The 22,312-nt window shown below is 47.4% G+C and overlaps 1 protein-coding gene across 1 annotated transcript in view; it reads left to right on the forward strand.

Moving 5' to 3' along the window:
• Positions 1 to 22,312, forward strand: part of LOC134732386 (uncharacterized) — a 66,349-nt gene that overhangs the window by 37,821 nt on the left and 6,216 nt on the right. The gene's annotated exons all lie outside the window — the stretch shown is intronic.

Here is a 22,312-nt window from a genome sequence, read left to right on the forward strand (position 1 = left end):
AAGGAGATCAAAGAGACAAAGAGAGGAAAACACAAGGGAGGATGAGAAAGGGAGAAGGAGCCAGGGGAGTCCAGGGAAAAGAAGCAAAGGGAGAGGGAGAGACTGAAGAGAGGAACGGAAAAGACTGGAAAAGATAGCAAGGGATGAATAAGGAAGCAGAGAAGGGGAAATAAAAGGAGAGGAGAAAATGAATCCAAAGAGGATGCGAAAAAGGAGGAAGGAGAGAGGTCTGGTAGAGAGGCAGACCCGGAAAAGGAACGTGGGCGAGGGGGTGCTCCATGTGTCCTGAGCCCCCTCTATGCCCTGAGCCACAGGGGTGCCTGTAGTCTGACTCCTTGACCCCGTCCTCCCCATCCTTATCCCTGCTGCCTGCTCCCGGTGGACTAATGCAGGATACAGGCAAGGATGGTCTCATCTTGGTCCACTGTTAGCCAGCCTAGAGAGACAGTCATTGCAGTGTGTGTGTGTGTGTGTGTGTGTGTGTGTGTGTGTGTGTGTGTGATGGAGACAGGGAGGGAAACCTGCATACCAACTATTATGATGAAGACATGCGTCCTTAAGCAGGCTATTTCACTCTTCTGAGCCTCAGTTTTCTGATCTAGAAAATGGGAACAATAATCTCTCTTTGCAGGCTTGGGAGAATTGAAAGAGATAACCCACAGGAAAAGCATCTACCACACGGTGCAGGCTGTTGATTAGGAAACGCAGCCTCCCTTGAGTTTCTGTGTGGGTGAACCTGGCTCCTGGGACCCCGGGCGGTGGGGTGGGGGGAGGGGGGGCGGTGCCAGGCTTCAGAATCTGCACACTGCTTCACCACCCCCGCAGCCTGTGATCCCAAGCCAGGCCCTCTGATCCGGCAGCTGTCAACACAAGCACACTCCAATGCTTTCTGCTTTGCTGTTGGCCTCCCTCGGGAAGCTTTGAACACTAGTGAGATCATCATTGTCAAACTCTCTGGGCACTGGTGCAAGGGCAGTCAGATAAGGAGGAATGTGACGTGCCAACCCTCCTCTTTGGTACCCAGCCCCCAGCCTCACCCTGCTGAACTCTGGCTCCTGCTTAGCTCAGGAACTGTGGGCTCAGAGCAAAGTTTGAGGTTCTGCTTCTCTGATTCACCCCTTTCTCCTTCCTGATTACTGGCATGGAGCCAGGCACTGCAGGACAAAAATCAGGTAACTTTACAAATGGGAGGAATGAAGTGGTGCTTTTAGGGGCCTATGTTGTGCTGGGCACCAAAGTAAACTGCATGAGGACAGGGACCTTGTCTGCATGGCCCACAGAACTATCCTAGCACGGTGCTGGCACATGTTGAGTTCATGAAATGAATGAGTCATTTGATATTGTGAATATGCATTCACTTATTCACACCTTATGACTGAAAAAAAGCTGTTATTCCATTTTATGGAAAGGGCAACTGAGACACAAAATCACAGGCAGGAAGTGATCAAACCAGGGGTTGAATCCAGAGCAGTCTGTCTCCAAAGCATGTGTTCCTTCCGCTGCAGCCCATGGCCTCCAGGCATCCTGCCCATCGATGCCTGAGGCACCAGGGAGTTAGGAATGACAGACACCCAAACCCATGATTCCTGCTGGACCTTTTCCTTAACCCCTAGATTCTGGAGAGGGCACCCCACAGAGCACTCCATTTGAGGTGGCCCATTCGTTTCTGGGCTCCTTGCCATTGGCATTGTCCTCTAGCTCTGGACTTCAGGCTATGCCGCTCTCAGACCCTCAGCCCCAGCCCCCTGCCCTGCTTAGGACTTTGAAGATGAGGTCACGTGCCTCAGAACTTCTCTCACCTCAGCTCTTAGGACCCCAGCCATACCTGCTCTGCCCCCCTCCCCTCTAACCCTCCAGCAACGTGGGCTTCCGCTGGGGATCTTATGTCCAACCCTGACAAGCGGCAGAGCCCAGGGAAAAGAGAACCAGGTTCCGCTCTCCTGCCACGTACCAGCTAGATGACTCTGGGCAATTCTTTTCACCTCTCCAGGACTCAGGTTTCTCAACTGGAAAATGGGGATTTTAAAAAAAATCCATGCCTAACTCCCAAGGCTGTCATGAGAATGGATTATGGCAAAAGCTGTGAAAGTGTTTTACAAATGAGAAAGCCTCCTATTCTTCACTTTCTTCTGATGGCAGATCCCCAGCTCTCCTTCCCAAGGTTCTTGCTCTCCTGGCACAATGTACCCTGAGCACTGCATGTGCCTGTCCACCTTTGCTTCATGAAGAACCATGATATGTCGCCATTCAAAATCCAACTAAAGCCTCACGAGTGAATCTACTTACAGGAGACAGAATAAAACAATGGCTAAGAGCTCTAGCAAGAGTAAAAAATCAAGTCTCCAATTTTTAGCTCTTCCACTTACTAACAGTGTTAACTTTGAACAATCATTTTACCTCTCTAAGCCTCAGTTTCCCCATCTATAAAGTGGGATAATAATAATACCTGTCTTATCAGGTAGATAATGTATATGTACCGCTAGGGACATATTAAATACCCAATAAATGGCTACTGTTGTTATCTCCTCTTATTTTAGTCTCAACTCTTGAAAAATGAATCAGTTGTCAGACTTCCTAGCTTGTCACCTCTCTCTCGATGGTCCCAGTGTCAGTTCCTTGGTGCATGTCCTTGTTTTGTCCTCCTTCGGTGATGACCACAGCCTCCTTTTCCTGCCCCCAAGTCACCCACCGCACTGTATTCTGACCTTACCACCACCATGGGTTCCCAGGGAGCCAGACCACATGAGGAGGAGGGAATGCAGATGAGGGGAGGGGACCTGGCCAAAGTCACGGGTGCTACATGGGCAGAGCCACTTCTAGGCTCATGAGGCCAATCATTTGGATTGTCCCCACCCAAAGCCCCAACAGTGCATCGAATTCCTTAAAGCCCAAAACTGGCTGCCTTTGTAAATGCCCTTTCTCAAAGCCCTTTGCAAGGGTGCCTTCGTGGCCTGGCCTCCCTCTGCCCATGCTCTGTCCCAGCCCATCTTTCCAGCCCCTTCCGATTACTGTCACTCTCTACTTCCTTGACTGTCTTGCCCTGCCAGTAAGCTTTCTCCCATATGATTCCTTCAGAGCTTGTTCTTGCATGTGCCAGGCCTCAGACTGGCTACTGGGGGAACAGGAGAGTCTGAGGCAATCTTTGCCCTCAGAGAACCCCAGTCTAGTGGGTGCCACATGCCCAGTTAAACTCCCATCCTAACCTTGCAGCTCAAGCTGTCCTGTCAGTCCCTGAAGCTCACCTTCGTCCATGAAGCTCTCCCAGATTGGCTAATTCAAGGCTGCTTCCCAAATCCTCCCAAAGGACACCATTCCTCTTTGGAAGCTATACACATGAGGTATTTTTACCTCCTTTTAAAAACTGCACCTCTCTCTCTCTCTCTGTTGAGATAATATATATGGCTGACATTTTAAAGTCCATTTTCAAAATGTATACTGTCTTGTCTGTGTTTCCTGAATATAAAAGTCCGTGCCAGCCACATTGTATTGCATTTGAAACCTCTAGAGGTAGGGATCTCAGTTCTGTGTGAGTCTCAGGGTATCAAGGCCCAGAGGCCATAGCAGGAGGGGGCAGCCAGGGCTGCCTTCAGGAGGAGAGGAAAGGCATCCACAGAGCAGCCAGAGCCACGCAGATGTCATTGGAGGAGGAGATGAAGTGCTGTGGACGTTAGGGAAGGAAAAATCCATTTCTGGATGTGGAGAATCCAGGGATGCACCCATCCTTGAGGACCAGCTCAAATGCTGTGCCCGGCAGGACAGCTTCTCTGATCCCCCAACTGCACTTGAGCTTCTGAGGAAACACCCCAGTTTTCCCGGACTCACTTTGTGACACTTAGTGGATTCTCTATGGGAGTTTGGGACAGTTAAATTTGTGCACAACTTTGCTTTCTGTCTTTATGACTCAATTTGGCGAATTCCTCCTGAAAAGAGGCCAGATTCGATCAACTTTTGTATCCCCTGCCTCCATAACATCCCCCTAATGTCATGCCTCATACTAAGTAGGTGCTCAATAAATGTTTGAGGAGGGGAAGAAAGAAGGAAGGGAAAGAGAGAAAGGAAGAAAGAAAAGAGAAGGTAGAGGAGAATAGAAGAGAGGAAGAGAGGAAGAAGAGCTGGAAGGAAGATGGGAGGGAGAATGGAAGGAAGAAGTGAAGGGAGGAGCATTAAGGAAATGCCCGCACGTGGAAGCAATCCCCTATAAATGCAGGGGCTCTTCTCCGTGCTCTTTCAGTGCCAACAAGGGGCCCTGGGAACAGATTTAATTTTCTATTATCACCCTGGGGATAGAGCCCCTGTCTCCTAAGCACGCTGTGTGGAAACCAACACTTTATGGATAGCACTGAATATGTGTTTCCAATGAGAAGTAACAGCTGCAAACTCATTAGGATGATTAAGATGGCTCAGATCACCAACCTTGAGCGGGATCCAGTAAAATTTAAAAAAATCCGTCAGCACCACTACCCCCTTTCAGAGCAGGAGGTTGCCAGGCAGAGGGGAAGTGCCAGCAGCCAGGGTTCTCTGACCCAGGTGCAACTGGAGCTTCCAGGTGAGAACACAACCGCCAGATGGCAGACACATGGTGATGGCTGGGAGGTCCAGGGGCTTTGCGCCTTGCATATGGGGCAGGAAAAATGCAGTCTACTGAAGTGTGAACCAAATGGAAATGTATTCTCACATTTCTCTTCCTTTTTCTGAGACATAGTGGACCTCGGATTCTCACGCTAGTTTCTTTGTAGCAAGGTAAGGATTTGTCCCACGTGCAGGGGTGAGCCAGGCCCAGGAAGAGCAGCGGGCTGGGGCAGAGCTGCTTCGAGCTGATGGCATGGCTTTGGGCTGTTTGTTTGCCTGACCTTGTCCTAATCTGTTAAACCTATTTTTCCCGCTCAAGGTGGTACCATGTCGCAGTTTGTCTATACAGACTTTCTAAATGGGACTTGGAAAGTTTTTTTTTTTTTTTCTAGAAAAAATCTTAGAACGCAGCTCTCATTATTTCTATTCAACACAAATCCTTCTCCCTCTCCACATACATCTGATCTTTCCTTAAGTGTCGCTAACCACATGAGAGTCTCCTCTGCTCTGAAACTCACTCTGCCCTCTGTGTCAATGACCTGGTTGCTCTTCATCACAGTCTTCCAAAAAATCTCCAGCCGTTCACTCAGTCAGAGGATCCTTTCTCAAAAACATGCTATATGCAAGGCTACAGGAGAAACAAAGATGGGTCACACAGTTTCTTTCTTTAAGGAGCTTCTTTCCAGGAGGAAGAATTTAAACAAGTAAATTATTATAGTATAGTGTCCTGTATTTCATACACATAACACCCTATGATGAATGTCAAAGTTGATCAAAATTTTAGAGGTCATCTAGCCTTTAAAATATCCACTTCCTTAAGGTGGCCTTACAAATCCCATCACAGCATCATCTTTGCACCTAGCATTTGGAAGGCCTAAGTTTTGTGGTTATGGGAAGAGATCAGAGCTTCTTGATGGAATTATTTAAGAGAAATGCTTGTTCTTCTGGGTGTTTCCATGTCTCTCTCAATCCTGCTGGCCATTTGAGTCCAGGGTTTAGCCTCTCCAGGCCTCAGTTTTCTCCTCTGTTAACTGAGAGGGTTGGAATACGTGGCTTCTGAGACCCTTCCAGGGCTAACATTTTATGATCTATAATTAAGACTGAGATGACATTGTTCAGCCCACTGTCCAGAGGGTGACCCACCAACTTTCATAAAAACAATCATCATTAACCTATGTTAATTGGTCAGTAAAACCATCATAATTTTACAGCGTGAAACCTGAGAGCTGCTGAGATCAACGCTACTGGTGAGCCAAGTGGAAGTTCAGCCTTGGAAACGAAATTGCTGACTAGTAACCCCAGTGTCATATTTGTCAAAGTGACATAAACTTATTCTGGTTGAAATAAAAACAACTGATGGAGAAACTGAGTGGCACGTAAAACAATCTTGGGGTTAGAAGAACACAGGTCAGACTGTGGGGGCTTCTTGGGGTAAGGACTGGTATAAATGAAATCCAGAACTATGTTCTTCTCCCCTTAAAACACCTCCATCATAACCACACTGGAAACCAGGCAACCTGTGGTCAGTGAATCAGAGCTGGAGCCTCCCATCCTTTCTCAAGTTTAATCTGCTCATTATTTGTCTCATCTCAGATTTGGAGATCATCTCTTGTTCCTGATTCTCCACTTTCCCCTTGGATTTGATAGAATTCTGCTGATCTTTTAGGCTTACCTTCAAGATCTTTCTATTTTTATGCCACCCTATTCATAATAAGAGTTATCAAGTGTGCCACCTACTATGTGCCAGATGATTGTTGTGCTTTATCTCAGTAAATCCTTCCAACAATTCTAGAAGATTGGAATTTTTCTCTCCAAAATTTTATACTAAAGGAAACTGAGGTTCAGAGAGTTTAGATAACTTGCCAAGGTCATACACCAGTAATTAGGGGAGCTAGGATTGAAACCCAGGTCTGCTTGCGTCCAAAGCTCTTTTTCTAACATGTAGACTCCTACCCCATTCAGTCCCTGGGCCAGGTCTACCTAGCACCCCTCAAGGGAGAATTAGATAGTCACACTATGAATTATCAGTAACTTCACCTTGTCCAAGAGGAGCAACAAAATGTTGACAAGAGCAAAGTGGGAGTTGAAAGCTGACCTGACCTTGTCCTAATCCATAAAACCTACAGATTAGGTGCTCAATAAATGTTTGAGGAGGGGAAGAAAGAAGGAAGGGAAAGAGAAAAGAAGAAAGAAAAGAGGAGGTAGAGAAGAATAGAGGAGAGGAAGAGAAGAAGAAGGGCCGGAAGGAAGATTGGAGGGAGAGTGGAAGGAAGTGAAGGGAGAAGCATTAAGGACATGCCAGTAGGTGATTTGCATTTAAGCGGAAAGACAGAGACCATAGGCAAAAACTAAGAGGAGACAAACGATGAGTTTGGGAGTCAGGGAGGTAAAAGGAGCCAGACACAGTGCAGGTGAGAGCAGAAAGCCTGATAAACCAATGCAGGACATGTGAGCCTGCAGTAAGAAGTGGCTTTTAGCACAAGGCACATCCTGCCAGGAAGAAAGAAGTCCATTACAGATGCTGCATGTGGCTGGACAGGCGGAATCCTTGAAGGTCAGCCACCCAGCTTCCATCATTCTGTGTCACCTGTGCCAAGAAGGCTTCCAGGCCAGTACAGAAAGCCAAAGTCACTCTAGTTAGAGCTGTAGACTCTGTATACTAACTACCAGGTTAAAAAATACCAAAGTATACATGTAAACTTACAATCTGTATACCTACCAGCTTCTCACTTATGAAGACTGCAAAGCAATTGTCATAATGTTCCAAAAGTCAGCCCTCAAATGTGAGTTGAAGTCAGCCGTGGCGGAGTGCACCTGTAGTCCTAGCTACTTCGGAGGCTAAGCTGGGAGGATTGTTTGAGTTCAGGAGTTTGAAACTAGCCTAGGCAACATCGTGAGACCCCCATCTCAAAAAAAAAAGATAAGTAAATAACTTGTCAACATATTATAAGGAGGCTCTGCTTTGAGAAAACGTGTTATACAAATGTATAAATGCATCAAACTTTGTTCTGGAGGAAAGAATTCTTCAGGTTACCTGTAGGTTTGAGTTGCCCAAATTCAACTTAGACATGAGTTTTCTAGAATGCATCTATTGTGTAAAGTGATGATGATTTGCAGGTATACAACCCTAGAAAGCATTGCAGGCAGCCACACTGTGATCACCTGCCCATGCTACTGGAAGTTTCTTTTCAACTTGGTATAGCAGTCAGTAGTCATTCTTGCTGTTGTGATATCACTAACCAGAAACATTCCAGAAATATATGTTAGCAAGTTAAACAAGGACATGACTGGTTATTATGTACATATTTAATTAACATTCCTATTTGTGTAAGACATAATGTGGTGTTATATGCCTATTCTCAATGCTTGATTAGCAATACATAATATTGTTAATGTTTTAATGAAGGATAATACCATGGTCTTTCCCAAGCACTCACACTGAACAAAGTCCCTAATATGTGAGCAACGTTAACTAGGAGCCACAGGCTTCCCAAGCTATGAGGACTGAATCCAGCTCTGGTTCTTTTGAGTTGTGGGTTATTGCTTAAATTGCTTCACCTCTCTGAGCCTCGGTTTCCTCATCTGTACCTTCTGAAGGAGACCTACCCTTGAAGCCCCGCCCTCCCCATGCTTTGCTCCCTTCTTGGAGAGCCACTTCCTCACCAGGCTACCTCCCACCATGTAGCCTCTGAGCCTGCTGCCCATTCTGCCTGGCTCACTGTTCTCCCTTTTTAGCCCATACAGCTCCTGTCACCCTTCATGTCTCAGTGCAAGCATCAGCTTCTTCGAGAAGCCTCAGTGCAGAAAGGATCAAGTCAAATCCTTCCATCATTGTTCACATTTCGTGGCATTTATCGCTGATGCAGATTTCTGTGCATTTGTGTGATGATTTCATTCATGTTTATCTCCACCAGTGGACTACAGGTTTCTGAGAAGAGACACTGTGTCTGTTTATTCACCACCATACCCCAGGAACCACACCATAGTGGGAGCTCAATTCATGTGTCATGGGTGAAGGGACAACATTAATCAATCAGTTGATATGAAACAGGATGACATCCAGCTGAATCACCATCATCATAAAAAAGAATAGCTGACTCTCACCCTTACTGCACCCTCCCCCAGTACATGACCCTGACCTTCAGGAACATACCATCTCGAATCATAAACACCTGATCTTACAAGTGTCTCGTTCCTTCTGCCAGCTGCCAACTGCCCACCGCCCACCACTGATCTACTGAACCAGGGTGTCCTGAGTGAATAGCACCCTTAATGGCAGGCACAGGTAACCATCTGCCTCCACGCTTATTCTCCACTGCTTCCTTTTTTTCCCCAAATGAACATCTTGTCCTTCTTCCCTCTTTGCCTCTCTCTTTCAGAATCATCAGAAAACCCTAAACCATTTTATTTAACAAATCAGCTACTGGTTAGTATCTTTAAAGAAATCTGTGCATTTTCTTCCTTCCCTTTCACTTTACCCTTCCCCTCTCATGATTCCTCTCTCTCTCTCACCATCTTCTCCCTCTATCCATTCTATTTGTGAGCCAAAAATTGATCTTAATAATGACTGATAAATGCAAGAGCAGTGCTCAAGTGATCTGTCTGAATCAATGAGAAGGAAGGTGGAATTAGATGTCATAAAGAAATGGTGCCACCAACATAAAAAGTCCTTGAACATGCCACATCCTTCTCCAGAGTCCCCTCAAAAGTCTACCCCTTTGACATCCCTTAATTGATTCTCTTTCTTCAAGAGGTCAGCATTCAGGGTACATGCAAAAACTAGTATATTCAATTTTCAGATGCATTGTTTAATTACTTACACAGCAACAATATTATATGCTTGTTCATCTCATTGAATGCACAGATATGCAGGGTCTTAGCTATACTGTGAGTGGTTGATTAGGGAAACCTAAGGACAATTTATATTATTGTTTGTATGCAAAAGGTCTGGACTCCTGAGCTCCTTTGTAATTTTTATCCTCCCTTCTGAGAGTTGCAAGCAATCTGGTAATCATGGAGAAAGATCTCTCCACTGGAGATAAGACCACCCAAATTTTCAAGAATGCTGGCAATGGCCTGAGAATGCCAAGTCTTTGCTCTAGGATCTAGATGGAACTCCCAGACATTTGACCTGGAACAAGCTCTCAGCAGCATGGGCCCCAGGATCCAGGGTAAATTAGATTCACGCAAAGTCTGCAGCAGCAACAGCAGCAATACTTTGCAGAACTCCATTTCCACCACCCTGAAGTGATCTGCTGTGCCTGGGACCTCTTTCTGCCTTTCTGGTACAGCTGTGCTTTTCCTCTCTCACCATCCAGCCATCAAGGGGGCCTGCAGTCATAAGATCATAAAAATCATAGCAGCAGCAACAACAGCACATCTTTCATGGAGTATCTCCAAATGTGTGCCACACCCTTTGCAAACACTGCCAAACAACTTGCAGATGAGAAGATTCAAGCTAAATAACAGAGACTGGGTCAGGAAGCTGAGGTCTGAACATCTCTGGCAGCCCTCTTTCCTCTAAGCACCTGCATCCGCTGTCCATTCTCGGTCCTAGGAGCTGACATGAGTGTGTCTGGGTTCCTGATCCAAGGAGTCACTTTATACACAGTAGACAAAACCCAAACTGCAAGTGTGAGATGCATACAGAAACCAAGGTGAGCCCTAGGGAAAAGCAACCCAGATCCAATCAGAGGAGTAAGGGGAGAGGGAGCAGAGCAATGGGCCTGAAAAGAGGAGCAGTAAAAGCAGGCATCCCCAGGTCCAAGACTCAGGATAGGGCCCTTGGGGAAGGTTAGGGCTCCACGATGCACACCTGTTAGACATGTCACGGATTTCAAGGCAAAGTGCCAGAAATGGAGCAATCACTTGCAGAGCATGTGAGCACACACACCTTAGGCAGTAGGTGGGGCTTTGCAATGTTATATATTACACATGGACCAAGTCCAATTTTCAATGCACCAGGGAAATGCACTTGTTAAAAGGTCTCTAAGAAGAACAAAGAAATTTAAGATGACTAAATAGGGAGCCAATTTAAGACGACTAAATAAGGAGCCACCCCACCTGTCCTGGCCTGCAAGCTCGTGTTCTCCCAAAGCACATCTTCCTGAAGTGGGACAGCTGGGCTGACCCTAGCCGATATTTTATCAGCCCACCTCGGTTTCTGATGAGCAGCGAACCACTGATTATTGCCATTGATGGCTGCTGTGTCCTATTTGTAGTGGTCTCGGGGGAGGAAGATCCACAAGCGTCTTCACAATTCATTTCAGCTCCTCTCCTTCCTCCAGGCTGAGGCTTCCCCTCTGCTGCCAATCTCCCACCGCCCCCCTTAAGATGAACAGCCTGGGTCACTATCCCCTATAGTTCCTTTGTAGGCTAGCAAGCCATATGAATAAGCATAATTCTGCTTTTTCTTCTAACACAGGACACCCAGGTCTACCTTCTTTTTCCTGAAAAAAGATAACTACAGGACACAGAGCAAGGCATTGGGGCATAGGAATGGCACAAGTCAGACTCCTGGGAGGGGGTTACAACTTTGCCCCTTATCGGCGGGATCAGCTTGGCCTTGTGACCTGGCTGCTCTAAGCCACAGGTTTCTAATCTGTATAAGGTAAACAGGAGCAGCAGTTACCATGAAGCGTTCTCAGGATTACAGAAAATCGTGTGCAGGGCACCTGGCATAAGGGAGCTATGACTACTACTGTGTCAGCCTCACAGACACAAAATAATCTCTTCCATATGGTTAGGTTTAAATCAGGTTAACAAATATCCATTGTGACCTGCAACACTAAGCCAAAGTACTATTTGGGAAATGAGAATGGAATAATAGACATGGTTTCTGTCTGAAAAAACTCCTAAGTAATTTGGCAGAGACACCCAAACCCCTCTCACCACCCCCGGCATAAACACACAATTCCATGCCCCTGCAGCAAGATGGTCAGGCTAGGTTGTTGAATGGAGGCAAATTCTCTTGTGGAGTTTTCTTCCCTTTGGTCCTCTGAGCTCTCCGTGAGTTCTGTGGATTGTGGTCCCTGTAGATGTATCTGAAAGATCAAGCAGAGGTTCCTTACCAGAGAATAAGAAGTGGAGTGAAGAGCGGGGAGGGGGCCACACTGACAGTAGGAACATGCCCCACTGTCAACTAGGCACGTTCTCTGCCTTAGTCTCTGTGCTGTATGTGCATTCCAATCATTTAACTTAATCCTAAAACAGCACTGCAAATAATACAGTGGATGCTGTCCTGCTTCACCCTGATCCCCCATCAAGATTAAAGGACTCATTTCCCAGCTGTTGGACCTCTCTGAACTACCCTTTATAAAGAGAGCCAACTCGCCTAAGGTCAAGCCCCACATCCAGTGAGTTATCAATATGGGGCTTTAAAGGCCTGGTCCCCCTCACCCCAAGTCAGTACCACTCTGCAGAGCCATCCAGCTTCAGGGCTCTGCATCACCTACGTAGCTGCTCAGTTTCTTCCTCTGTCTGACTCTACTTCCTTCTCTTCCCCAGCAGATTCTGCTCCCAGAAACACTCCACAATAAACTTCTTGCACACTTATTTCCCTATGAAGAAACAGTGGCTTAGAGAAATTAAGTAGCTTTCCCTAGGTCATGCAGCTTTTAAGTGATAGAGCTGAGCTCAGACCCAAGGTTGTATGACAACAAGACTGTCATTTTCAGTGCACAAGATGAAATCCCTTGTTAGGAATTCAATGGCTCAAACTCTAAAATTCCCTGGAAGAAGTAGGATGCGTACTTTAGATCAATAAACATCCAAATGAGATAAGTTCTTATAGTTTAAAACAGATTATAGCACTTAGTCCCTTCTTCTACTGCGAAGCTGTCCCTAACCATCTATGCAGACTGTCTCATGTAACTAAAAAGTGCAGCAGGGCCCAGCTGGACAGCCAGCAAGAGAAGCCCAAGAACCCAGCCACAGGGTTCTTACAAGCCATTTACAACTCTCAGCTCTACTATGACTTTAAATAAGCTACTCACCGTCTCTGGATGGGCTTCAGTTTTCTTATCTATAAAATGGAAATAATAGTCCTGCCCCAAAATTGGTTTTAGAATTAAATGACGTGATAAATATTTTTAGACTATCTTGAAATGCATAAAATCTTCCAGTTCAATGGGAATACAGAGCCTAGAAAAGGTGGGGATAAAAGGGTGTTTACCCAGAAACCCAAGGCTACTTCCACCAGCTTCTCAGCCTTGAGACTCGGGTTTCACAGACTGCTGATGCTCTCAGGAGACCGTCTGACTAATGTTCACAGTCCACCCTGGAGCAGCATGGGACATGGACATGCAGGAGATTGGGTGTCAGAAGACCCAAACTGCACAGTCCTAGTTTTCTCAAAAATGAGCTCTGTGAACTTTATAAGCCACCTCCCCGTTCTGGCTCTTGTTCAGTCTTTATTGAAATAAGGACGTTGGACTGGATGCTCCTTAGTGCTCCTTCCTTCTCAGGCATGCAGAATTCTGTGATGCCTGGTTCCTTCTTCGGAAAGTGTTTCTCCTCCTCCACCCGACTCCTCAATCTCAGACTTCAGCATGAATTCATTACACCAACCTGCTAGCTCCACCCTTGTCTCCTGTTGGGGGCCGGGGGCAGGGGTGGTGGGGAGTGATGGCTTTGCAACCCAAGCAGGAGGCAGAAAAGGAAGGGACAGGATTATTAGCAAACCAAAGGTCACCTAGAGTCCCTGGTACCCTTGGACAACAATAAGCCCACGCTGGTGGCTCTTGTCAGGAGGATGTATGAATGCTGCTTACCTAAATGCCAAGCCTTCACAGGCAGGTCTGAGTGTGTACCATGCTGTTGGCTCCCACAGGCAGGTCTGAGTGTGCACCATGCCACGTGCTGCCTGGTTATGCATTTATATCTAGCCTCACAACACACCCCATTGTTGACCCTATAGAGCATCTCAGGAACTACACTCAGATCTTACCATAAGTCAGAGCAAACACAGTCAGGAAGGAAAATGTACTGGAGAGGCATTGAGTAGATATACACCAAAGTGAAATAAACCACAGTTTTTCAGAAAGTCAGTTTGCAAAGTTAATGACCAACAAGTTCTGCCCAGGCTAGGCCTTGCCACCTTGCCCCTCTGCACCTTGGCACCTGGGGCAACAGGAAGAGAGAGAAGCTGTAACTATCACCTCTCGGAAGCTTTGGTTTCCCCTTTTTGCAAAGCTCTGCTCTGAGAAAGATGTGCTTCCCAAGAAAAGGGAGTGGGTGATTTGGTTTGCAGGCATAGAGAATGTTTCCGCAGTGAAAAGTATCAGCAGTATGTTGCAGCTTTTAAAGAGATTGCTTTCACTTGAGAAAGGTTTTTAAACCAATGGAAAGGTTTCAGGAAGAACTACAGAACACTGGTGATGCTGAGGGCAACAGGAGAGCTTTCATTTTATTCATTCTTCATACGTTCATTCAAAAGTGCTCGATAAGTAGCTGCAATTTACTTGAGTGTCAACCAAAATTGTGAGAATCCCAGTGTGATTTCAAATTGCCCTTTTAGGAAATTAAGTAGAAAAGTGATAACGAGTAACTTTTTGTCATCAGTTCTAAAAAGCCATTTGTGAATTTACTTTTATACAAGTTTTGTGACAATAGGGCCACCAGACATTTTGTGTTATACATGCCACTCCTGCCAACCATAGACGTGATATTTAGAGATGATTCTGAGCAGTTGCCAGAGAAAACATGACATGTACATAAACCCAAAGTCATTTACTAGTGTTGAGTTTAACTCTCTAGTTTAGAGATGATCACGAGTTCATCTTATGTGGCAACTCCATTGGCTGGGGTGCTGTGTTGAGACATCTCCTGAGGCCAATATGGATCAGTAGGAAAAAGTGCCTTAGGATCTGGGCAAGAGGGATACTTGGCATCCTGGCTGCTCCATCTTGAAGGCTGTATCCCAGCATCCTTCAGGCCTACTGATCAGGAGCATTCTCCAGCTGTTCATTTTCTACTAGGAAAGCATTCATGATGAGGTCTGGGCTCTTTTTTCCAGGGGCAGGTCTGAACTGGAGAGATGAGTCGCATGGCTAGAGCAAGATACCCAAGTGCTGGGCCCAGACTGTCTGCCACTTCCCTCTCTGTTCCACACAGCCAGCAACAGAGCAAGCTTTTTCCTCCCAGCAGAGAGCCAGTGTCAGGCATGGCGGAGGCAAGGCCGAGCAACCCTGGGGGCGATAGAGAGGACCGGGTTTGGGTTGGACAAGCCCAGTAGACCTATTTCTCCTAGGACCATGAAAAGCCTGCCCCCCACATTTGGCTGGGAGCTAACTGTAAAAGTTGCAGCTCCTTGAGAGTTAACTCCAGAGACAGCTGCACTCCTCACCTTGTGTCTGCATAATTAACCAGCAGTTGTTCCCGCTTTGTGGAACATGGACCAGGCAACCCCCGTGAGGTCCTATGGGGACATTCTCAGTCTGATTGGCAGACAATTGGCAGGCAGATGCAGCTTCTGCAATGCTTGACTGAAGGGACTGAGGACAGTCCAATTTTTTCTTTCCCACCTCAAATCACATTTATCCTTCTCTTCTGTCTCCCTTCCTCAAGACCCTCCCACCATGACCAGCCCCTCTGCACACTGACCCTGCTATTCTCCTGAGGTGGTAAAGATCAGCCCTGATATCTGCTTCTGGATTGGAATTTGAATTGAATCCCTAAAGCCTTAAAATGTAAATTCTATAGTGTCTAAGCCAGGAGAACCTTAAATATCTTGTGGACAATCTCACCGTTATGCAGAAGAGGAAACTTCACCTTGGCATACCCAAGGACACATAGCTAGCCAGGGTAGGGCTCAGGCCAACTCTAAGGGCTGATCATGGCCAAATTCCACTCACATTTCATCCTCCCCAAAACCCTACAAGACATTCAGTCCACAATCATCTGGAGCTGCGTGAGCTCCCTAGATAAGCTTCATGCCATCATTTTAACTCCCATTTCTATACCTTCAACACTAATATCTTATTTTAATTCCAGACCTATTTTTTTAGGTACCTAAGATTCCTCAGATGCAACCCAACAGAATCTTGTTGCCTTCTTCTTTCCTAAACCTGTGCAATCTTCTGTGTTCTTGCCTGTCTCCATTACATTCTTCTGGATGTGGATCTATTCTGGGAGGCAAATGAGGTGCCTGTTCCTCTGGGAGGGAAATGAAACATGTCTCCCAGCCTGATGGCCACAGGGAAATTGCTCTGGGGCTGAACCTCAGACATGAAGATGAACATGAGGCTACCATGATGACTGGCTTCCCCTAATGGACTCTCAGGGAGTGGACACAGAAGCTTGGTCATCTGACATCTCTCTGTTCTCATCCAGCCTCAGCTGTCCACATTCAGGGACTGAAATTCCTTCCTCCCAAGGGATTCAATCTGTGGTAGTTCAATCTCTTTCCAGGCGAGGGAGTTGTGTTAGAACCTAGTACTTCCCAAAGATGAAGTGAAACCTGCCTCTCTCTAAATTCCACAGTGTGAATTAAATATCCCATGTGACTGCCTATCTAATATTAAACATGACCCCCATGTTTCCCAGACCAAACACCTTCCCTTCTCTAGACCAAGCATCTCCAGGTCCCAGGGCTCATGGGACCTAATCCCCAAACCACCCCAGATACACACCCTGTTTATGCCCATGGAGGTTAAACCCTGCATAAGGTGCTAAGGACAGACCTGGATAGAGGAGAACCTCACCTCATCTGTCATGTTCCAGCAGGAAGGTCAATCTGCTTGAAAACTGCCTAAATTTACGGCAGTTGTGCGGGCCACCCAGTCCACAGGTCCTCTTCCCAATCCTCCAAGAAAATGGGGCCCAATTTCCATCGCAATGTCTCCTTCCTGCCCTCACCCAGATACCTGCTTTGTTTTCTCACAGCCTCTCCTACACTTTTTTCAAACTCCTTCTCAGATCCCTCCTCTTCTATGGGTCTATGCTATGTGCACCTCCTTGCTGAAAGTAGGAGAGGGTCATTTCTCTTAAATGTTACCTATAAAATGAGGAACTGAGCCGGGCAGTCACTAAGGTCTCTCCTCACTTATATATCCTGTTATTTAATTGTCTTATCTGTTAACTTAATCACAGCTTCTAGTTTGCCTTCCTCCTCAAGGGCATGATAGGGTCTGACCCAGTTCTATTGCTAAATAAACACTTGCTTATTAAATTGAGTTGATACATATTAAGGAATGGAATGAACCAGGAAAGGGAGCTGTTAGGGAAAAGGTATGTGCTGGTTCAGAAACAGGCAGAGGAGGGGGCCTTTCTCCAGGAAGGTGACTTGGATCAGGACAAGAAAGATGGGAATATGCTAGAAGCAATGGACAACACTCAGAAGGGAAATAGAAGAGAGATACTATCATGGCCATGCCTCTTGTTTAGGATTCTGGGTTAGGGTGGCAATTGAAAAAGAGATTGAAGGGCAAGGGATATGATTGTCATTAGTCCAGGAGCTTTAAAATCAGGATTTGCAAGCCACTCACATCAACACTCTCAGCCTCCGTTTCCCTCACCTCCAAAATGAGAGACTTGTAGCAGAGCCTCAAAGTGTGGTTTGGGCTTGTTAGGAATGCAGGGTTCCAGGCCCCACTCTGGGATGGAATGGGCATTCAACCAGATCCAAGGAGATACATGCTAAAGTGTGAGAAGTGCTGTCCTGGACAACCTTTCTGAGATTCTAAAGCAGAGATTGTTAAGAGTGAGCCTCCATGGTGCTCAGAGTCCGCTGCACCATAGAATCACCTGGGGAGCTTCGAAAATCCCATGCCCACAAGAGAACTTTCTGGGATGGTGGATTATTCTACATCTTCACTGGGGTGGTGGTTACATAAATGTATACATTTGTCAAAACTCATGAACTGTACCCTTTCAATGGGGATATCATAGTATGTGCAAACTATGTCTCAATAAAATTAATTTTAAAAAACTATCCCTAAACTTAAATCATTACTTACAGTAAAGCTGTAATAAAGAATACTACATTTAAGAATATCAAGACTGCCTTAAAATGTACTGTGTTTCTCCCCCAAGGAAGGGGCTGTGCTCAGGAATAAGTCTGAGTTGGCTCATTTTCTAGGGATATAAATAAATGTTTCTTTACCTGATGCCACAGCCCATACCAATTAGGTCAAAATTTCTGGGTATCTTTTAAGCCTCTCCAAGAAATTCCAATGGGCAGCAGGGCTGAGAACTGCTTGAGCACCTCTTGCAGATGTTAGCAGTCAATCCTTACCATACCGCTGCATTGGGATCTTTCCGAGTGCCCAGCACTGTGCAGAGGGCAAAAGGTGGAGAGAGAGAGGAAAGCAGGCAACACACTACGTCTCTCAGTCATTGGTCTAGTTTGGAATACGAGGCTGGACCTACCCCAAAAGCATGAAGTTACCACACTCTCACAAAGAGTTTGAGTCTCTGGTGTTTGACTGGAGCCTCCATCCTTGCCCTACCCAGCCCTATCCCAGCTTCTTGGATAATGTCAAAAGGCATGAGTCCCTTTCCTAAGATGCCAGGCCCCATGGAAGACAGCTTTGTCCTGCCTCTCAAACCAGATAAAGGCAGAGAGCACTGCCCTAGAGCTGCCACTTCCAGCAGCCTGGCCTGCCTCCTGCTCTGCCAGCCCAGCAGAAGATGCCCAGACCCACCAGAGTGCCAAGGACATGGCAACTTCTTGGAAGTCACAGTTATTCACCTCTGAGGTTGCTTTTGAGAGTCCTCCTCTCAGCTCCCATCCCACCTCTGCTTTTATAGATTAATAAATGGAGATTCAGAGAAGTCAAGCAGCTTCCCCAAAGTCACACAGCTAGAAAGGTAGAAGGGAGACCTTGAACCCATGCCCTCTGGCTCCAGAGCACATGCTCTTTCCAGAGTACCACAGGCTCCCATTGGGTGGCAGGCTGATATCTCCCCTCCCTTATGGATTAGCCAGAACCGATCAATTGCCCTACTATGCGGTACTGACTGGCTCCCTGAGACATAGGAGCAGAAAAAATGAGGCAAAGTAATGGTGCTGTGTGTTGAGGGGGTCGGGGTCTCTGGGTGACATCCCCTCAGCATGCAGTCCCAGGGAAATGCAGCCACCGGAGGGCACAGGTGCCTGGTGCTGCCTCAGAAGGAGGAACCACCATGTGCGAGGCGAATAATTCAACTCCAGGAGGCAAGGGCATGGCAAGCCCCGCTGCCCCTCCCCCTTTGCCAGGGCAACGTGGGATGTCAGACAACACTGTGGCCACCTCATTATTGGGCTGCTCGGCCGTTGTCCCCGGGACAATGGTTTCCGGCCCTGGCTTTGTGTGGGGCTGCCAGCCGAAGTTATTAACCACGGGAGCTGCCTTTGAGGGACGTCCAAGGGAGGGGTGAAAGGTCACTGGAGCAGCGAGGGGAGCGGAAGTGGGAGGGAGAGGCAGCACAAAAGAAAGGGATGAACCTCCGTTCCCCTCCCCTGAAGGAGCCCCAAACAGAGCTGCGCCCAGAGGGAGGCATGCAGAGGCGCTTTCAGAGGAAGTTCTTGCTGCTGCAGCGGGACAGAAGCAGCTGGGATGGCTGACCATCCTGATAGGCCTTGGAGGTATCAGTGTGGATGGGGATATAGGCTGCACATGGAAAGGACTGAATGTGTTGGTGGGGGGGACGGGAAACAAGAGGCAGCAGCAGAGGTTGTGTTTGGGTCTTCTCAACTCACTCCTTAAATAGGTGTTTGCTACTCAAGCCCTCTGATGTCCGTGATCCGCCTGTGCCCCAACCCTCAGAGAAGGAAACTAGAGGGACCCCAATATGTTGGGCCCTGGTAAAGAAAGCTGCCCTTCTTCCCGAGGTGCCCGTGTCAGCCCCTGCAGGTCTGGACAGTGTTGGCAAAGACACCATGGTTTAGGCTTGTCTGGGCAGGTGGTCTTGGAAATTTGGCCATAGATGGAATTGCAGAGGTTGCCTTAGTTATTCAGTGTCAATCTGCTTTTAATGGGACAGGGAATCTGATGCCCAGACAGGGAGAGAACTCTATCAAAGGCACGAACCCAGCAATGGGCAGAACTGAAACTTGGTACACTATCTGTTCCCTGCCCTTGAGAAAAACTGGGCCTCTGGTGTTTGGCTGGAGCCTCCATCCTTGCCCTACCCAGCCCTATCCCAGCTTCTTGGATAATGTCAAAAGGCATGAGTCCCTTTCCTAAGATGCCAGGCCCCATGGAAGACAGCTTTGTCCTGCCTCTCAAACCAGATAAAGGCAGAGAGCACTGCCCTAGAGCTGCCACTTCCAGCAGCCTGGTCTGCCTCCTGCTCTGCCAGCCCAGCAGAAGATGCCCAGACCACAGTGTGCTGCCCTCCAGAGCAGGGCTAGAAGGCCCAGAGCTTTTGGTCATGAGGCCCCAGGAGGCCCATAGCTCATCCAAGGTTGAGGGGTCAGGGCGGGAACTCTGGTCTCACTTGTCACAGTGTCTCCTCCAGCCAGCACACAAGGACGGGACACAGGCGTGGGTAGGTGGACAATCAGCTGAATTATAAGAAAGCATTTATAGCTTATCTATAAGTTTGGATTTGTCAGGACATTTGAGGGGAAAGTATGAATTATTCTACCCAACTTTTATATTTAAGGTTATATGTTTTTTAGAACTAGAAAGAATGCTTCAGTCCCACAATATGGTTGGTTGGAGAGGAAAAGGAAAAGGAGACATCGAAAAGAAAATCTAGTGCTGGGTGGATATAGAATGTGAGAATGTGGAGCTGGGAAAACAGAGGACGTGGTGGGATGGGGAGGGAAAGGTTGTGGAAGGCCTGCATCCCATCTCAGTTCCTCTACTGCTTCATCCCAGATTCTGTTTTTGTTCCCCTGAATCAGACTTAGTCTCCCTCCATTCTCCCATCCCCTGTGTGCCCCCATCCTGGTCCTGCCTCACTGGATAGCCTCTCCACGGCCTTCCTCCTCCCCACTCAATTCATTGTCCACCTGGCCTCTGAGGCCAGGCACCCTCATTCCCCTCTCCCACCCACCCCACCCAAGGAAGCCCAGCACAGACCATCTCAGCTCACTCCAACCTCACTTCTTTGCCAAATGCATTTCCAAACACCCTCATGAGCTTTGCTGATCTCTTTGCTGTTTCCCTGCCCCACTCCAAGGGCTCCTCCTGCCTGGTGAAGGCTGCCCTAGGTACCCCAGAACTGAACCTGCAGCAGCCAGCACAGCTGACTTTGGGGCGATAGGCAGCCAGGGAAAGGCTTTCTAAAAAACAACAACGACAACAATAACTCAGTAAGCAGATTAAACGAAGGTAGAGATGAAGCCCTCCACCCCTCTCACACACACACTCATCCTCACACACAGCTATACCACACCCCACAAATGTTGCTTATGTTTCCTTGGTCATTCTGTCCATCCTCCTGTCTGTCCAAAGCCAAAGACACTGCTCTACTCTAAATTTTTTGTCCCAAAGCCCCTATAATACTGCAACCCTGACCCAATGCATGAAGCCATCCCAAAATACAGCAGAGGACACCAGGACTTTCATTTTCCCTCAGTAAGGCCCATCCTTTGGATATGCCAACTCCATGGCCACCAAGCACTGCATATGGGACAGGGCACAGTTTGGAGGCCTTGGTCCAGCCACTGCCCCAGACCCACCTTGGCTTTCTCCTCACTAACATCCGAGAAGCCCAAACTTCCCGGTGTTTAGCAACAGATTAAACTCTAAGCCAACAACAACAGAACAGGGTGGAGTGAGTGGAAAGCAAATGAAATGTTAAAAAAAAATTAAGCAATACTTGCATTCTCATTAGTAGGGAACATGTGAGCTGAAGCACGTTATGTTATTAGGCATTCTCTCGATTCAGTAAACACAAGCTGAATAAATTTATAAATATCAGCATTAAGTGAGATTTAACGGGGAGCTGTTCATCTTCTGCCTGTCAGGCAGGCGGCAACGCTCTCCATGTATCACTCACCAGCCGTGCAGTCCTCACTCTCTTGCCCAGGTAAGCTGGGGCAGAGCCTGCTGCAGCCCAGCTCTGGTTGTGGGAGGGCTGGCACCAGGCTGCGAGCTTACCTCACCTCATCTCACCTCACCATGCTGATTGCGAGGCAGCCCATGCGGTCCATGCTCAGGAGGTCACACTCCCATGATGCATCCCAGCCCCTCCAGCAGCACAGCATGTCCTGGGTGACTTTGAGGATGCTATTTAACCTCTCTAAGCTAAAGCTACTCAACTGCAGCATCAACAGATCAGTGCCGACCTGGTAAGGCCGTCAAGAGCATCAAATGCTACTGTTCAGCAGGTGCCTGACACATAGTAGGTCCACAAGCAAATGATTTTCCTGCTTGCATCATTTCTAGCACAGAGCTGGAGGAAATGGTGAGGTGGAGGTGGCCACTGGGCCCTGCTGTTCTACATGGGAGCAAGACAGCTGCTAGGTGAAGGGGAATGACCAGGCAGCCACAGGGAGGACATATGGCCTCAGGAAGCCTGGGTGTGTATCCTGGTTCTGCTAGGAACACGTGTGGGGCTTTGTGTGGGTGACTCTCTGGCTCCCCAAGCCTCCCTTTCCTACTGTTACATCCTTAAAGTGCCTCTGAGGCCAAAGCCTTTGTGGCAATTGTCGAATGAGTCCATATGCAGTGAGTATCATGTTGAGGGAGGACAAGGTCACCAAGAGCTGAGAATGTTTCTCCGAGTAATGAGACCTAGATATTGGGTACATGGAGGTCCCCAGTCCCTTTGTGATGCCAGCAGCCTGTTGCCTCCTTGCCTGGACCCG

The sequence above is a fragment of the Symphalangus syndactylus genome, chromosome 14 (genome assembly GCF_028878055.3).
Source record: "Symphalangus syndactylus isolate Jambi chromosome 14, NHGRI_mSymSyn1-v2.1_pri, whole genome shotgun sequence".
NCBI lineage: Eukaryota > Metazoa > Chordata > Mammalia > Primates > Hylobatidae > Symphalangus > Symphalangus syndactylus.